At 39.7% G+C, this 16,412-nt stretch overlaps 1 protein-coding gene across 1 annotated transcript in view; it reads right to left on the reverse strand.

The window, feature by feature from the left end:
- Window positions 1–16,412, reverse strand: part of CCDC30 (coiled-coil domain containing 30) — a 2,524,512-nt gene that overhangs the window by 361,038 nt on the left and 2,147,062 nt on the right. The gene's annotated exons all lie outside the window — the stretch shown is intronic.

Below are 16,412 nucleotides of genomic sequence, written 5' to 3' on the forward strand. Positions count from 1 at the left end.
AGGCTCCAGACAGGCCCAGTACAGCCAATTGACATCCCAGAAAATGACAGTTTGGTAGGGGGCCGGAGGGATGGAAAGTTGTTAAAGACAGAAGACAACATGGATTTAGTGTTATGGTAGTACATAACTTTCAGATCCTAGGCTGTCTTTTCCATCCACCTCAAATGTTGGGACAGAAATCCAGCTACCAAGAACCCTGGGAGGTCAAGAGGAAGGATATTTCAGAGAACAATGGAGCTAAATTAAGCCAGTGCCCTACACTGCAAGTCCACTTAGTAGTTGGAAATAAATATTTGTACAGTGGGCCAAGTAGCAGCAGTACAAATATCAATAGGAACTCTAGAAAAGAAGGCTGTAGAAGTTACAAAAGCTCTAGTAGAGTGCCCTCTAGGTATGTGAGGCAATGACAATCCTTTAGTTTTGTAAAGGAAGGAGTTACAATTGAACAGCCAACTGGACAGTGTGACCTTGGATAAATTATCTCCAAATTAAGCCTTGGAAAAGGGGAGAGAAAGCTGGCTGCTTTTCCTAACATTCTTGGTACAGTATAAACAGAACTGTAACTGGTTGTGAACATCCAATAAATGTAAAGTATTTTATCCTTTATTTGAGAAATTAGGAAAGAAAACTGGCAAATTAATAGCCTGATTCAGAGTCCAAAGCAACCCTGGCACAGCAATTAGGATTGCTACGGAGACACCCTATCCCTTTGGATTACCAAATACAGAGACTTACATAACAGGGCCTGGAGTTCTGAAATCCTCCTTGCTGAGGAGACGTCCACCAGAAAAAAAGAGTTATGTTCTTACCATAATGATCCATCTGTGTTATCCATTTTCATTCTTCCTCAACTGATGGGTTTGGATCCAGGACTCAGACCCAACTCGGTTACTTCTACCAGATCATCAGATCCAAGAACTCTCAAGCTCGTTCCTTTCCCCATAATTCCCCTCCAACCTTACATACTTCAGATTGAGTTTGGTGCCTCTAGATATAAAGGGACAACATGTTACAGAAAGTAACAAAGGCAGAAAGGAAAAAGGAAGCTGGAGCTCAAACAAAGCACAGAGGTTCCTGTATAACTCTTAAGATCTTTCCAGAAGCAAAGGAAAGGGGCAGATGAGTGGAAAAGTTGAGAAAGAATGAAAATGGACAACACAGATGGAACATTACAGTGAGTACATAACTTTTTTATCTGATGTAGTACTTTTCATTCATTACTCAACTGATCAACAGAGTTCCCAGCTATTGTAACTTTGGGAGGCTGTCATAGAAGGATATTCCGGAGTACTGCAGAGCTAAATGCTGCTCTGTTCCTGTAAATCAAATCTAATTTGTAGTGAGAAAAAAAGGTGTGAGAATTAGTCCAAGATGCAGCTGCACAAATGTCATCTAAAGAAGTCTTGACAAAAAGGCTGAAGAAACTGCTATAGACCTCATGGAATGAGCTCTAGGAGGCATGGGCAAGGATAAACCTTTCAGTTAACCATTTGACCAATGCAACTTTAGGTACTGGTTTGCCCAATCTGTTAGGAGAAAAGGAAACAAATAACTGGTCAGATTTCCTGATGTCTTTGATTCTATCGTGATAAAAGCAAAGTTGTCTATACACATCCAAAAGCTGGAGCATATGCTCTCCCTTATGTGAAAAGGTAAGAAAGAAAACTGGTGGATTAATGACCTGGTTTATGTTGGATTCAGAAGCTGCCTTAGGAAAGAAAGAAAGATGGATTTGTTTGCAAGGACACCCTGTCTCTGTGAAAAAAACAGGTAAGGAGGTATAGAAGATAGAGCCTGGAGTTCAGATACTCACTTAGTTGATGTGATAGCAACCAGAAAAATGTTTTTTTCAAGACAAAAATTTAAGTTCTGCTTTGGCTGAAGTTTCCAAAGGAGTTTGTGTTAAGGCCTGAAACATGATAGTTAAATCCCAAGGAAGAGGAGGAGCCTTTAATAGGGGTGTACGTAAAAATGCTCCCTTGAGAAAGAGTTTACGTACTTTAGAAGTGGCTGAGGTAGAGTTATTTTTGCCTAGGTAGAAATTAGAAATGGCAGCCAACTGAACTTTAATAGTTGAAAAGCTAGCCCCTTCAATGAAAATTTAAGCCAACAATTCAAGAATAGGTGGCACCAGTGCTGAAAAAGGATTCAGGTCCTTACTAAGGGCCTAGAAAACAAACCATTTCTATTTACTCTTATAAATCCTTCTAGTAGGAGCTTTCTGAGAAGTTAACAAGATATGATGGACTGGGAAGGACAGCCTGGGCTGTCTAGCAATCAATGGAATTGGAAAAACCATGCAGTTAGTTTGAGGCCTGTTAAGTGTGGATGAATCAAACTCATCAGGTGAGACACGAGGTCTGGAGTGGGATCCAGTATCCAAGGCAGATACAGAAGGTGAGGCCAGAGGAAGGCAGACCAAATCTGATTAGGCCAGAAGGGTGCAATGAGGATAACTGTGTTCTTCAACTGGAATGCTTTCTGTAGAAATTTGGGAATTAGAAGTAATGGTGGGCAAGGATAAAGGAGATCAGAGGGCCAGTTGTGGACTTTAGCATCTCTTGACACTCCCAATGGAGGGATCAGGACTAAAAACCCGCTGCATTTGTGGATGAGGGGAGAGGTGGATAGATCACAGTATGGCTGGCCCCATCGACAGAAAATCCTCTCTGCCACTTTGACACTGAGAGACCACTCGTGAGGCATGGGAATGGACCTGCTTAGTTTGTTTGCAATCACAATTAATTTCTCTGGGATGTGCATTGCTATTAGAAAGTGACCAGAAGAGATCACTCACTGCCACACACTCACTGCTTCTTGATAGAGTGGGTAAGACCTGGTTCCTCCCTGTTTGTAGACATACCAGAGCACTGACATTGTTTGTCTAAATGGCAAATGTCCCGGATAGAAGAATGTCTTGAAAGGCCTGCAATGACAGGGGGACTTCCCTCATTTCCAGGGCACTGATATGCATCTGGGCCTCTTCCGTGGACCATGTAACTTGGACTGTCCTTCCAAGCACAGGCCCCCCCATCCCAGTTGGGATATGTCAGTGGTCACCGTGGCCATGGGTATGGGAAGAACAAATGGACAGCCTTCTGAGAGCTCATTTGAATGAATCCACCAAAGAAGATAACTTTTGCATGCTTGTGTGATCTTGGCTGGAGTGGTTAATGAATGTTGAAGAATGGATCACTGGACTGAAAGTGTTCACTGAAGAATTCCCATATGAAACCTGGCCAGAGGAATGAGGGTGACAGCGGCTGCCATGGATCCTAGGCCTTGTAAGATTAATCTAGCTGGAAGAGAAGAACTTTGTATCACTTTCTTAACTTGGGACCTCAGCATCTGTATTTGAGTAGAGGGAAGAGAAGGTATGTGACTGATTGTGCCCAGATGAGCACCTATGAACTCCAGACTCTGCATCAGTGTGAGTTGTGATTTGTTGTAATTGACTGCAATTCCTAGATGAAGGCACAACTGCAGCAAATAGTTCCTGGTCTGTAGACGTCGATGCCTGGTTAGGGCAGTTAGGAGCCAGTCATCGTGATATGGAACTACCTAGAACCCCAGCAGTCTCAAGTGAGCTGCTACCGCTGCCATGCATTTTATGAATACCCTGCAGGCTGTGGTAAGACCAAAGTGCAGTGCCCTGAAATGGTAATGATTGGCTCCAAGCCGGAAGCGCAGACATTTTCTGAAGTGCCTGTTCATTTTGATGAGATAGTAAAGATCATGAAAATCTACTGAGTGCATCCAATCATTCCTTCACAGCAGAGGCAAAATGACCTATGATCAGCCAAAACTTTGAACATTGTAAAAACTGATTTAATTTGCTGAGATCCAGAAATTGTCTCAAGTCCCCTAGTTTTTGGCACCAAGATCATCTTGAGTACGTTCTGGATCCTTTGGATGACTCTCTTTTTCTGGCAGTGTTTTTATTTCTAGAGTCACTGCTTCCTTCTGACTGGGAGGAATTTCGGGGATCTTTTTCACAGTGGTTGTGGGGGTGGGGAAAATGATATAGTATAACCTCTGGAAATTATTCTCTGCACCCAGGAATCCTTTGTTACAGACAGCCAGGCTCTCTGGTGCAGAGACAAATGTCCCCTGACTACCTCCAGAGGGAAACAGCCGGGCCTCCTTTCAGGCGCACTGACAGGGCTTATCTGGGAAGGAATCCCTGTAGCCCTGGTTCTATGGGCCACCTCTGCTGCAAGGATGGTGTCTTCCATTTGAGTTCCCTCCTCTGCCTCTGGGGGAACTATCCCCACATGAATCTTGGAATGGACACTGGGTTTTTGTAACCCCAAATTTTTCTACCTCCTTGATTCATCGAGAAAGGTATTTGAGGGGTTGAAAAATGTACACCCATGGCAGACAGGGTCCTTCTCTCTTGCTCACACCTGGAGAATGTGTCCTTTACCTTGGGGTTAAACAAGGAAGATCCATCAAAAGGCGCATTGATGAATGAAGATTTAAAGGACTCCACAAAATCACATAGGTGCATAAAGGCATGTCTCCTAATGGCTATGCCTGAACCCGCCACCCATAAGGTACCTTCCGCTGCTTGGAAGACCAACTTCAAGGATGCATTTGAAATAGAATGGAGGGAGGTCAGTTTCAAGGAGATTCTATTTTCATTCTCAGTAGACATGGAGCCAGATAGAGATTTGGCAAGCTCCTTGGTCAGATCTCTTTTGTAATCTCGCAAAATGTGCCAGATAACTTAGCGAAAGAGGGCAAAGCTTGCTGAAGTGTACACGCACTTTCCAAATTTGTCTAAGGCCCTAGACTCTCTGTTAGGGGGATGGACAGAGGAACTCTGTTTTGCGAATTCTTTCCTTGTGGCTGCAGCCACAACCATGAAATCAATTGGGACTCCCTTGCTCCAGTTTGCCCGGTCCTGGGAGGGGGCTAGAATTTTGTCTGGTGTTTTTGGAATCGGCACTACAGTATCTGATGCCTTCCATACCCAGTGAGAAACAAGATCTATGATCTTGTCAGCTGGTGGAGTCACCCAATAAGTTGACAGGTGAGACCCAAAAGCATCGAGGAAGACAGATTCCTCCTCAGAGGGGGTGTCGAAGACCAGCCATCTTTTTGTTTAAGGAGCTCCAGGATGTCTCCAAAGGAGACATCTTCAGGTGAAGATATGACAGACCCATTCTCCTCATCAAAATCGGTGTCCTCCGTGAGCTATTCCTGACAGGAATCTAAGTGTCTCCTCTTACACTTCTGCTTCTGAGGGACTTCCTCAGTAGGGTGTTCTGAAGAAGTATCAGAAGAGATGACAATGTCCTGACAGACTGACTCGAGACTAGTTCAGACTGGCTGTCCCAAAAGAATGCACAGACAAGGCTCAGAGTATAGAACTGGATGAGGCAACGAGATCTAATCCAAGGGGGGCAGGGATGTCCCTTCTCTGGACAAAGAGAAAGCCCTTTCCTCAACCTCAAAAGCAGAATGCATAGGGAAGACAGAAGTTGACGGCAAAAGAGCCAGAAGTTCTCAAACCTTCAGCTCCTGCAACCCCACCAGCACTCCACCTAAGGAGGGAGTTGGATCCAAACTGTCCAGCACCAAAGCCCCAAGGGGGAAAGATATCTTCAAAAGCTTCAGTGTCAATTCCAACCCCCTGGACCTGGCACCAAAGATTCGGCTCCAAAAGGCTAGGAGTTGGTCAACTCATGGAAACCTCTAAAGCTTTAGAACCTGCTGTCTTCGGATCTGAGGGCTCTGAAACAGTGGATCAGACTGGAGAAGGAGATACCAAGGAGGAAGTGGAAATAGGACAGCTAGGGGATCCGGTGGAAGTCAAAGCTGGGAGTCCCCCATTTGGAGCTGCACTCTGAGAAACTTCCTCATCATTTTATCCACATCGTTTTTTGATAAGCTTCTGGAAGATCTAAGAGATGATGTGGTGGACAGATGTCTAGAGTGCCTACATGGAAAACCTCCCAGAAAGGACAGGTGAAGCCATGATGAAACTGGATCTGACAGAAGCAAACGGGTACAGTTCCGAGGAGATCTAGGTTTTAAAACAGTTGGATCTGAAGTGGAAGGATCTAACTTCTTATGCTTCTAGGAAGGAGGCTCCAATGAAGGAGCCAATGAGGAAGAATGGTCCAGAGACCTCTTACAGGACTCCTTTTCCCTGGTAGCTAAATCTGACTTACCCTTGCCGAGCTTTTTGGTGGGGGTTTGAGCCCCATCAGCTGAAGTAGTACAAGAAGAAGGAACATTCCTCCAATCAGTTAAGGTTTTCCAGTTAAATCCAGAGCAGACTGAACAAGCCGCATCCAAGTATGCAGGGCCTAAACAATACAAGCATTCTCTGTGGGCATCTGAGTTGGGAAGCTTATGCCCACAGGCAATACACTTTTTAAACCCAGTTGGCTTGTCAGCCATTGTAGTGCAAGTAGAAAAATACCTAAAACCACTAAAGAGAGAAAAGCCTTTTTTTAAGTGACAGAAAAAAGGAAAGAAGTTAGCAAGAAACTACCAACAACAGTAGAAAAGAAGTACTCAAATTAGTAGTCAAAAGGGAAAAACTACCTACGATGGTACTTTAAGTATGTACCGAGAAACGGTAGCTAAAAGGAATACGGAAACTAACTAAAAAGATTAAAGATGGAAGGAAGGAGAATTAAAAAATATATAATAAAAAATATGAGACAAAAACTCACAAAAAGGCTTTATAAATCTCCAAAACTCATGAGCAATAGGATCCATATCTGAAGCTGAATGGTGGCAAATGAGATCTGAGGTATGTTAGGTTGGTGAGGCATTATGAGTAAAGGGAGGAGTGAAACAGTTCTTGAATCAGACGATCTGTTAGGAGCAGATGAGTTGGATCCAAGTCTTGGATCTGAACCCATCAGCTGAAGAATGAATGAACTGTTTTCAAGACAGAAACTTCAGTTCCACCACAGCTGCAGGCTCAATGTGGGGCTTAGTTAGGGTCTGTCATATCCCAAGTTGGAACAGGGTTCCTTAAAGGGTGTTGAAGGAGAAAACTATCCCACAAAAAGGCATCAGATAACTTCAAAAGGGCAAGAACTGAAAGAGGGATCTTTAGCAAAGGGAAGGATCAAATTACATAGAAGTAAATGAAAACTGTGTGAATAATATATGCATAATAATGTTCATGAGAGGAGAAGGAGTGAGGTATAAGGGAATTCAGGAATTCATTATTTTTTGTAATGTTGGACTAATTATACTAGCAAAGAAAAGATATGTGATATATATATATATATATATTGTATTTAAATGGAAAAATGTTAAAATGGTTTATATTTCTTGTCTGTCTTTTTAATTTCTCCAGATCTTTTGGGCTTCTAATACCATGATGGGAATGGACCACATTCCTAAGTCAAAGTATGATTAAACTTCATGAAATTAGTATTGTTTCAATCTTTGATGTCAGCCAAAAATGCTCTTCGCAGCACTCGCAATATGCCCACTAATGACTCCTTCTGTAATTCCTAGAGAGTTACATGTATCGGTAATATATCTGAATACGACTGTAGATCCTTTTTTATAGCAGCTGTTGCTCCTACTACAATTGGAACTGTCTGGGTATCTTTCTTCCAGATTGCTCTCATTTCTGCCTGCAAATCCTGATAGTTTATGAATTTGTCTCTCTCCGTATGCAAGATACTGCAGTCACTGGGTGTAGTGATTTCAATGATTGGTGCTACTTTTGTCTTCTTTTGTGGACCACTATATCTGGTTTACTCGCATCTATTTTTTGAACTGTTGGTAATGGGTGATCCCATGTGATACACACTTCATCACTTTCTATGATGCTTTGTGCCTTAGGTTTCCAGTGTTTTTTGTTTGCACAATCTCCAGTGCAACAGTCTTGCCACATTATTATGCCTTTCAGTATACAGTCCTTTTGCCATTGGTATGTCACAACCAGCAATAAGGTGTGCAACTATTTCCAGTTCTGTTTTACAAAACCGACATTTGTCTGACATGTTCAGTGGACTCTGTAAACTAACATGAATATAAGTCCACTATCCTGGGCCGCCATTATTAACCTTTCATCTTTTGGTATGAATTCGCCTCTCCTTAACCATTCCTGCATTCAAATCTAATCAACATGAGGTTGTTTCAGGAGTTTTCTATACTTGCAACTGTATTTATGCATTTTCCACATTTCTTGCCTTTTCATCTGATCCTTCACCTTATATTCTTTCTTTTGTTTTTTGGCACATTCAGTTGCTGCCTGAATTTTATCTACTTCTGGTTTGATTTTCATTCCTGCTTGACGCCAATATGCTTCTGCTAAACTAAGAAGGGAAGTCATCTTAGATTTAGTCTCCTCATGTTTCAAAACTTTCACTTTGTTTGGGTCTTGTAAGGTCAGCAGATATGTATGTTTGCCTATGTCTTCAGTGATAATTTAATAAAGGTGTTTAAAAAAATCTACAGCAGGTTTGGGAATAGTGCATACGAATTTAAAAGACTAAGAAAATGCATCATAACTGCCTTTTTAGGGCAGCTGACTGAGTTTCAGGAAAACTGCAGGCAGTAGCACACACATCCTCTAAAGCAGACAGAACAGGAGGAATGGGTGTAGGTTCTAGAAAATCCTTCTGCAACAACTCATAATATTTTCTGAGGGACTAAGGAAAACTCATTGTTCTCCTACTGAAAACACTGACACATTCTAGCAACAGCCTCACAGAAAGAGAAACACCCATGGGAAGAATCAGAAAGTGAGCTTTCCTCAGAATCTGAATCTGAATCAGAATCTGAGGGAAAAACAGTTGTATCTGTGCCTGCATCTTCCTGTTCAGATTCAGAATCGTGATTTTTTTTCAGGAAAAGAAGCACCCCTTCTTCCTTTTACCAGAAACTACTTTGCAAGAAGGATCAACATTCTGAATTAAACCCTGAGCCATATCCCATAAACTACTCTTATCCAAAGAAATTTGAGGAGGAGTATATACAAGTTTGGTTTTCTGCTTCTTTTTGACAGGAAAAATGGGGCCAACCATGTTATTAATGGTAGCAGCTGCTTCCCTTGGGATGGCCACAGCATTCTGGCACAACAAGAAAACCGTTCTGATTCCTAGAACCAACTAGAGTGGCTCACCATTGTTCACTGAGGGGACCCCAACAGTTGTAGAGGATGTGGTTAACACCCAGTCCACAGTGACTGAAAATGCTACACCAGAGCGTTCTGGGGTAAAGGAACAGTAGCTTGAGGTACAAAACAAATGTCCACAGCAGAGTCACCCACTTGTGGTTGAGGCAAATTGCTAGCCTGCTGTGGTGGTAAAGGCTACTCGGTTAATTTTTTTTCTTTTTCGGTTGGAGGGACAGACCATAGGACTGGTAGTCTGTTCCATGGCCAAGCCAAAAATGGTGTCTCTTTCCCAGGGCTGACAAACAGCAATTGCCAACAAACACTACCAGTCCAAAAAATGTACTTATTTGACAGAAAAAGTCAGAGTAAGAAGTAATTTAAAACACTCTGCTAGCCTCTCAAAAGAAAACTAAACAGAATTTCTCCACACACAACATTTTTTTCAGTTGCTTTACATTACATTTAAACTGACAGGAAAAGACAAGTGCTCTGTTTAAAAGTATGTTACAGTCTCAAGGCAGTCTGTTTAAAAAAAAAACAACCCTAGCTTTAAAATAACTTTCCTGAAGATGAAAGTAATAAAACATCAACAAAATAAGAAAATGGAAGTTTTTCCCCCCAAAAGGAACTTATCTGCTTAGCAAAGAAACACAAGTCGACAGTCAATCCTCAAAAACCTTACAGGAGCATACTCTTTGGTGGCAGTAAGGCTCTAAAGGGCTTCATGCCCAAACATATATTTTAGTCAGCTCAACTTGAGCTGTCTGACAGTTTGGGGGATGTGGAAGATGCCCTAAAGCTTTGGAAGCTGGGCAGCTGTTATATCCTTGGCAGGCTATAACCCATATTGCTAAGGCTACTATAGCAATGATCAATATGATAAACTAAAAATACATTAACATGGTTTGTTTTCTTTTACATAAATGCATGTTTGCCTATGTCTTAAGTGATAAGACAGCACAGTGGTGCAGCGGTAGAGTTGTTGCCTCACAGCAAGAGGTTCTCCGGTCCGATTCTCAGCGGGGGTGCCTTCTGTCCGGAGTCTGCATGTCCTACCTGCATTCGTGTGGGTTTCCTTTGGGTGCTCCGGTTTCCTCCCACATTACAAAGATATGCTTCTGGAGCATTTCTCCCCAGGCCTCTGCTGAAAATTGGCTTGTTCCAAGTCGGACTTTCCCAGTTAACAAATGTTAAATAAATAAAAATAAATAATTCAATAAAGGTTCATAGGTAGGTACTAGGCTACTGGCCCAAGGGCCTAAGTAAGCCTAACCAACAAGGTTCCTTGGCTTAATCCACCCAAGAAAGTTAATTTCCTGTGCCCCTGTCGAGCAGAGCCACAGAAATTATCCCTGGGGTGTATTTCCTATTTCCCATCCACTCATCAAGATTTTTCTTGAAGAGTGCTAATGAGGAACTTTGCTTGACATATAGGTTCATAGGTAGGTACTAGGCTATCGGCCCAAGGGCCTAAGTAAGCCTGAGGTGTTTAAAAAAAGAGGTAATACAGACTGAATTGTGACCATCCACAAATCTGTATGTTTCACAAACTGGTTCAAGTGATGGCAGTCCAAAATGAGCCTAGAGTTCCAGTTTTTCTTCAAAACCAAAACGAATCTCAAGTAGACTCAAGACTCTTGGTAGTCTAGCAGGACTTCCTGGATGACTGACTTGTCTAGCAGCTTTGCAATTTTTGTGTTGCTGCTGCCTTCTTCAAACAGGGTGGAACACTGGGAAGCTTACTTTGTATCTTTTTTGGCTGACAAACGGGGTGAATATTATTGTCTGCAGCCAAAAATCTTGAGTGATGGCTTACCAAGCTTAAGTGTGCAGTGACAAGTGCCCCCCGAATACCATCAGAGTGTGGCAATCGGGCAAAAGTTCAGGAGTGCTGAAAGGGTTTGTCGGCGAAGGGGCCATGAAAACTTTGGTTTTTGCAGAATGCTTCTGCCACAGTGATGACATCCCTTGCTTCTGGTCCCTCCCCTCTGCAATTGCAGGTGCCTATCTCTAGAAGTGTCACAAACAAAACCCCAAGACCTTCAAAACCATAGTCTCTTAACACCCTTTTGGTTCTGGGAGAATTTCCTTTGGGGGTGGAGAAATGAATATTAACAGCAGAAGGGGGTTTGTCATCTTGTTCACTTCTAGTCAGTGTGTCTTTGGGCCCAAAGAGTGTGGACCCAACAAAAAAAGCATTCAAAAAGGACTCCTTGATGTTCTCCATGAAATCTCAGGGATGGACCAGGTATGTTGACATAGAGCAATGGTGGTACCTACACCTTCAGAAAAATGTGCATGGACGCATTGGAAAATACAATGAAGGGTTGTCAACTGTGAATCCACTTGTCTTGTGGGACTCTGCGGTTTTGGCTCCTGTAAAGGATTTGGACAGTTCTTTTCTCAAATCTCTCTGAAACTTTTTGTAGAGTGCTAGGTACTTCAGTGCACATAATGTGAATGGCACTGAAGCATAAGTCCTCTTTCCAAATCTGATCAAAACCCTGGACTCCCTATTAGGGGATAGATAGAACAGCTTTCCTAAAATCTCTTTCTTCATGGCCACTGCCACCATAATGGCATCTACTGTGGGCTCCTTGCTTCAGTGTGGTCTATATCATGAGGATAACAAGATTTTGTCAAGCTTGGGGGGAATGGCCGACACTATGTCTGTCTACTTCCATGCACCCTGCAAAACTAGGTCAATAAGTTCAACAGCTGGGAGGACCATCCAGGAAGTAGATGGGACAGCTCTGAGGGCCTTGAGAAATACAAATTCCTCCTGGCAGAGGGCATCAGTGCACCATTAAACCAGTTGTTGAAGTAATTCTAGAATGACCCCAAATGAAACATCTTCTGGGGGAACCCTCCCCTTCCTTGAAATTGGTATCTTCAGTGACAGACTCCTGAGGGGAGTCTAGATGTCCCTTTTTACATGAGTATTTCTTTTACTCTTCCACGATGGGAGAGTGTGGTGAAGTCTCGGAAGCAGAACTGGAACTCCCCTCACAAGCCATGTTAAGGCCTAATGATGCTGGCTGTCACTGTGGGACAAGATGAAGTGAAAGAAGAGCCATAGATGTCAGAAGGACTGCTACAGATCTAAGCGTGAATGAGATATCTCTTCTGTGGACCTGGACAGAACACTTTCAAACACTTTAAAAGTTGACTCAGAAACAATTCCCAAAGAAGTCTTCTTTGGTCCCAAGTAACCTGACAAAGTACCCCCTCGAGAGTCAGCCCAACTTGGTTGTAAACAAACACCAGTGCCAAGTTGTCCACTGCCAACGCATCAAGAGGAAAAGAAAGATCTGAAAGCCTTAGGATTCAATCCTGACCGCTATGTACTGATGCTGATCTCTCAGCTCTGGAACCCCTTGAGTTTGTAAGGGATATCTGTTGAAGCTGAAGGTGACCAGACTATCAGCCCTGCCACATGCATCCTGTGGGGAATGCTTGGTTCCAAGACCACCAGACCCAAAGACTGGAATGATGAAGAAGAAACCAGATGAGGGATGGTAGGGGCAGGTCCCAGCACACCCGGAGTGGAAGGTGCTAAGAGGACCCCCATCTGAATCTGAGTCCTGAAGAACATTCACATCATACTGTCCAAATCTGCTTCAGACAAGTCCCTTGATGACCATATTAACTTGGGCAAGGAAGCTATCAATAGGGGCCTGAAGGACCAGTGGAAAGCCGCCTCTTTTTTTTTTTCCTCAAAATTTTTTTTTTATTTTTCAAATACATTTGAATGAATTCCATAGTATTTATACATAACATCTTAAATAACTACGTACACTATTTACATTAGCCTGACACTATAACAGATATTAATGTATACAATTTCTTTATAAGCATGCCACATCCATTATCAGAGTGTCTGATCAATTATTGTATAGTGTCAATCAACAATAAGACTTTTCCCCAAAGGTTGTTGATAAATGGCTGTGGATAAATTCCTAGTTATTTAATTTTAATTTCCAGTAACGCTGTGGTCTTCAGTAGGCTGTAGAAGTCTTCCAAAGTTGGTATTGTGTTTGTATTCCATATTCTGGTTATACACTTCCTTGAAATTGCAAGAATAGTCCATACTAGGTACATGTTTGACCTATTCAAATGAGGACCTTCGTTCACATTTAACAATGCAAGAGCTTTAGTTAAATAAAATGATTCATTAAATAATACCATTCCAAAATGGCTTAATTTTAACACAATCAAAAAAAATGTGGTTCCAATCTGCATTGTGTACTTGCTCACATCTCCAGCATATTCCTTTTATGAAAGAACTAAGTTTACTGATTCTGTCAGGGATTAAGAATGCTCTGTGCAAGCATTTTCAATTTAAAACTTTCCAGTATTGTGTAAAGGATGTATATTTTATCGATAGTAAAATATTTGTTTTAATATCTTCAATTAACTGTACTGAGTGTCTTTTTGTTATATATTTCCAATATGAGATTTTGGGTACTGTTTTACAGTTTATCAATGTTTTGTAAAATTTTGAAATACTGTTTCCCATTTCAAAGTTATTATATATGATTTCATATATGTATTTCTTTAAATGAAGAATGGTTAATTATTCTACTTAAATCTTGTGAATATGACAGAATACTCTGTAAAGTTAGCCAGTCCTGTTGTGGAATTTTGTATGTTGTTTTAATTACTTGCATACCTAAAACTTTTAGTTCTTTGATACATTGAAACTAACAAACAAATCCTTTCTGTTCCCAGGAATTAAAAATTTCTATATATATTTTATGTGGAAAGTTATTTGTGACTATAAATGGTGTTAAAAGATCAAACCAGATTTTTAAATCTATATTTGCATTAATTATTTTCCTAAATGAGTCAATGTAATAATTAATCATACGAGTTTTAGTGGGTTTAGTTATGTTATATTGCATACTAATACATATGTGCCATGGCAAACTATTTTTATCTATTTGAAATTTTGTTTGCAAATCAAATTTATTTACTGATATTACAGTTAGTAATTCTTTCCAATTTGCAGAGTAATTTGGACTTATCCAATATGAGAGTGATACTTTTACATATGTTTCTGTATCAGGAAAGTTTAATCCTCTTTGTTTCCATGGTCTGATATGATGTATTAAAGCTATTCTGTTTCTTTTGGGAAACCATAAAAATGTTATTAGGCATGAATGTATTTCTTTAAGCATATTCCTATCTGTTGTATTGCCAAGGCTATATATAGGATCTTGGGCAGTAAAGCCATTTTTATTAACTATAGTCTATCTTCAAATGTTAATATTATTTTGTTCCATTTTTCCACAGAGATTTTAATTGTGTTAATATTACTGTAGTTTGAGACTAATTCATTATTATCCTTGCATAACTCAATTCCTAGATATTTTAAGGTAGATTCTTTTTTCCATATAATGTGATCCCCCTTAGTCTGCAGTTCTTTCTTTTATTTAAAAATAAAAATGTTGATTTTGATTTATTAAAATGGAGCCCTGAAGTCATGTGAAATTTGTCAATTACTATATCTAATTCTTCTGTCTCTTTTGTATTCGATAATGTTAGTAATATGTCATCAGCAAATAGCATTACTTCAGAATTGTATCGTTCCTAAACATCTATTCCTTTCATTTTTATATTGTTACGAATTGAATCTGCCAATATTTCAAAAGCCAGAGCAAATAGAATCAGTGACATGGGACATCCTTGTTTAGTGCCTTTTGTTATATGCATAGAGTCAGAAGTAAAAGGACCTAACTTGACATACGCTAAATTAGTTGAATATATAGTCTTTAGGAGATGAACAAAGGATGCAGGAAATTCAAATAGCATTAGGATTTTAAATAAATAGTCCCAATTTAGGGAATCAAAGGCTTTCTCTATATCTAAGCCAATTATGAGTGTTTATTTTCTTTATTAACATAATCTATAACAGAAATTATCATTTTAATATTGTCATGCAGGTGTCTATGATATATAAATCCAGTTTGATCATTATTTATTGTTTTGGATAGTGGCATTTTCATTATGTTAGTTAATATTGTCATAAATATCTTAGAAGTCATTATTTAATAATGATATAGGTCTATATGAGGTAAAGAGGTTTGGGGATTTGTTTTCCTTTAGGATTGGTGTGATTAAGGAATATCTCCAAGAGGGTGGTATTACAGCTTGTGACTGAATTTCTAATAGAGTTTTATGGAAGAGGGACAGTATCAATGAAGGAAAACGTTTATATATTTCCATAATTATGCTATCTATATACCTGGAGCTTTATTATTTTTACCCTCTTTTACTGTATCTGTAATTTCTTTGTAGGATATGGGGGCTTGCAGATCTAGTTTTAATGTTTCTGGCATTTTTTATATTAGAACATTTTTCATCTAGATTTAATTGATCGATATGTAGATTTTCTTTTTGGAAATGTTTTATATAGTGATTTCTATAGGCATCATGAATGTCACCTGTATCCGAGACATTTTTCCCTTTCTTTATATGGAATATACTTTTAATGTTATTAGCTTTTGATTGTACTTTAATTCTTGTGGATAAATTATGTAGATAATTGGGAGAAGGGGCCAATGTATTAATTTTTAGTTTTTCTAAAGCTAAACTAGTTTTATGTGTTATAATTTCATTGTATTTATTGTTTAATGCATGTTTCTTTTTAATCTTAAAATGATTTTGATTTTTTCAGCTTTTACTGACAAAAGTTTGGATTGTAGATCTAATAATTCAGAATCCCATTCTCTGATTTTTTTATACCAAGTTAGGGTTTTACCATATATGCAAGCTTTTAAGGAGTCCCATATCATTATTTTATTTATCTCTGTGATGTAATTAATATCTAAGAAGAACTGTAATTCAGATAACCAGGGTTTGAACTCTTTAATTGTAGTTATATATGCTGGAATTCTGGAGTTAAATATTAATGGTTTGTACCCATTTTGAAGTTTTAGTATCAATGAATTGTGATCTGAAAAGGGGGCATGAAGTGATTGAGAAATTAATGATTTTAGAGTGTAAGTCATGGAAAGCAAATATTTTATCTATTCTAGTTTGGGTACCAAATCTGTGATCTTGATGGGAAAACAACAAAGATTTATCTTCTTTAAATTTGAAAGTATCTACAAGATGAAATAATTCTACCCACTTGTTTAAAGCTTTTGATACAACAGATGTACACAGTGGTCTTTTATTTGTAGTTTCAGAAACATCAAATATACAGTTAAAATCTCCTCCTAATATTAAGTTGCCTTTATAATTATTGGAAATGAAATCCAAGCATTTTTTAACAGTTCCTGTTCCAATGCCTGGGAACCAGTAT

The sequence above is a fragment of the Protopterus annectens genome, chromosome 2.part0, assembly GCF_019279795.1.
Source record: "Protopterus annectens isolate FY-2018-M chromosome 2.part0, PAN1.0, whole genome shotgun sequence".
NCBI classification, from domain to species: domain Eukaryota; kingdom Metazoa; phylum Chordata; order Ceratodontiformes; family Protopteridae; genus Protopterus; species Protopterus annectens.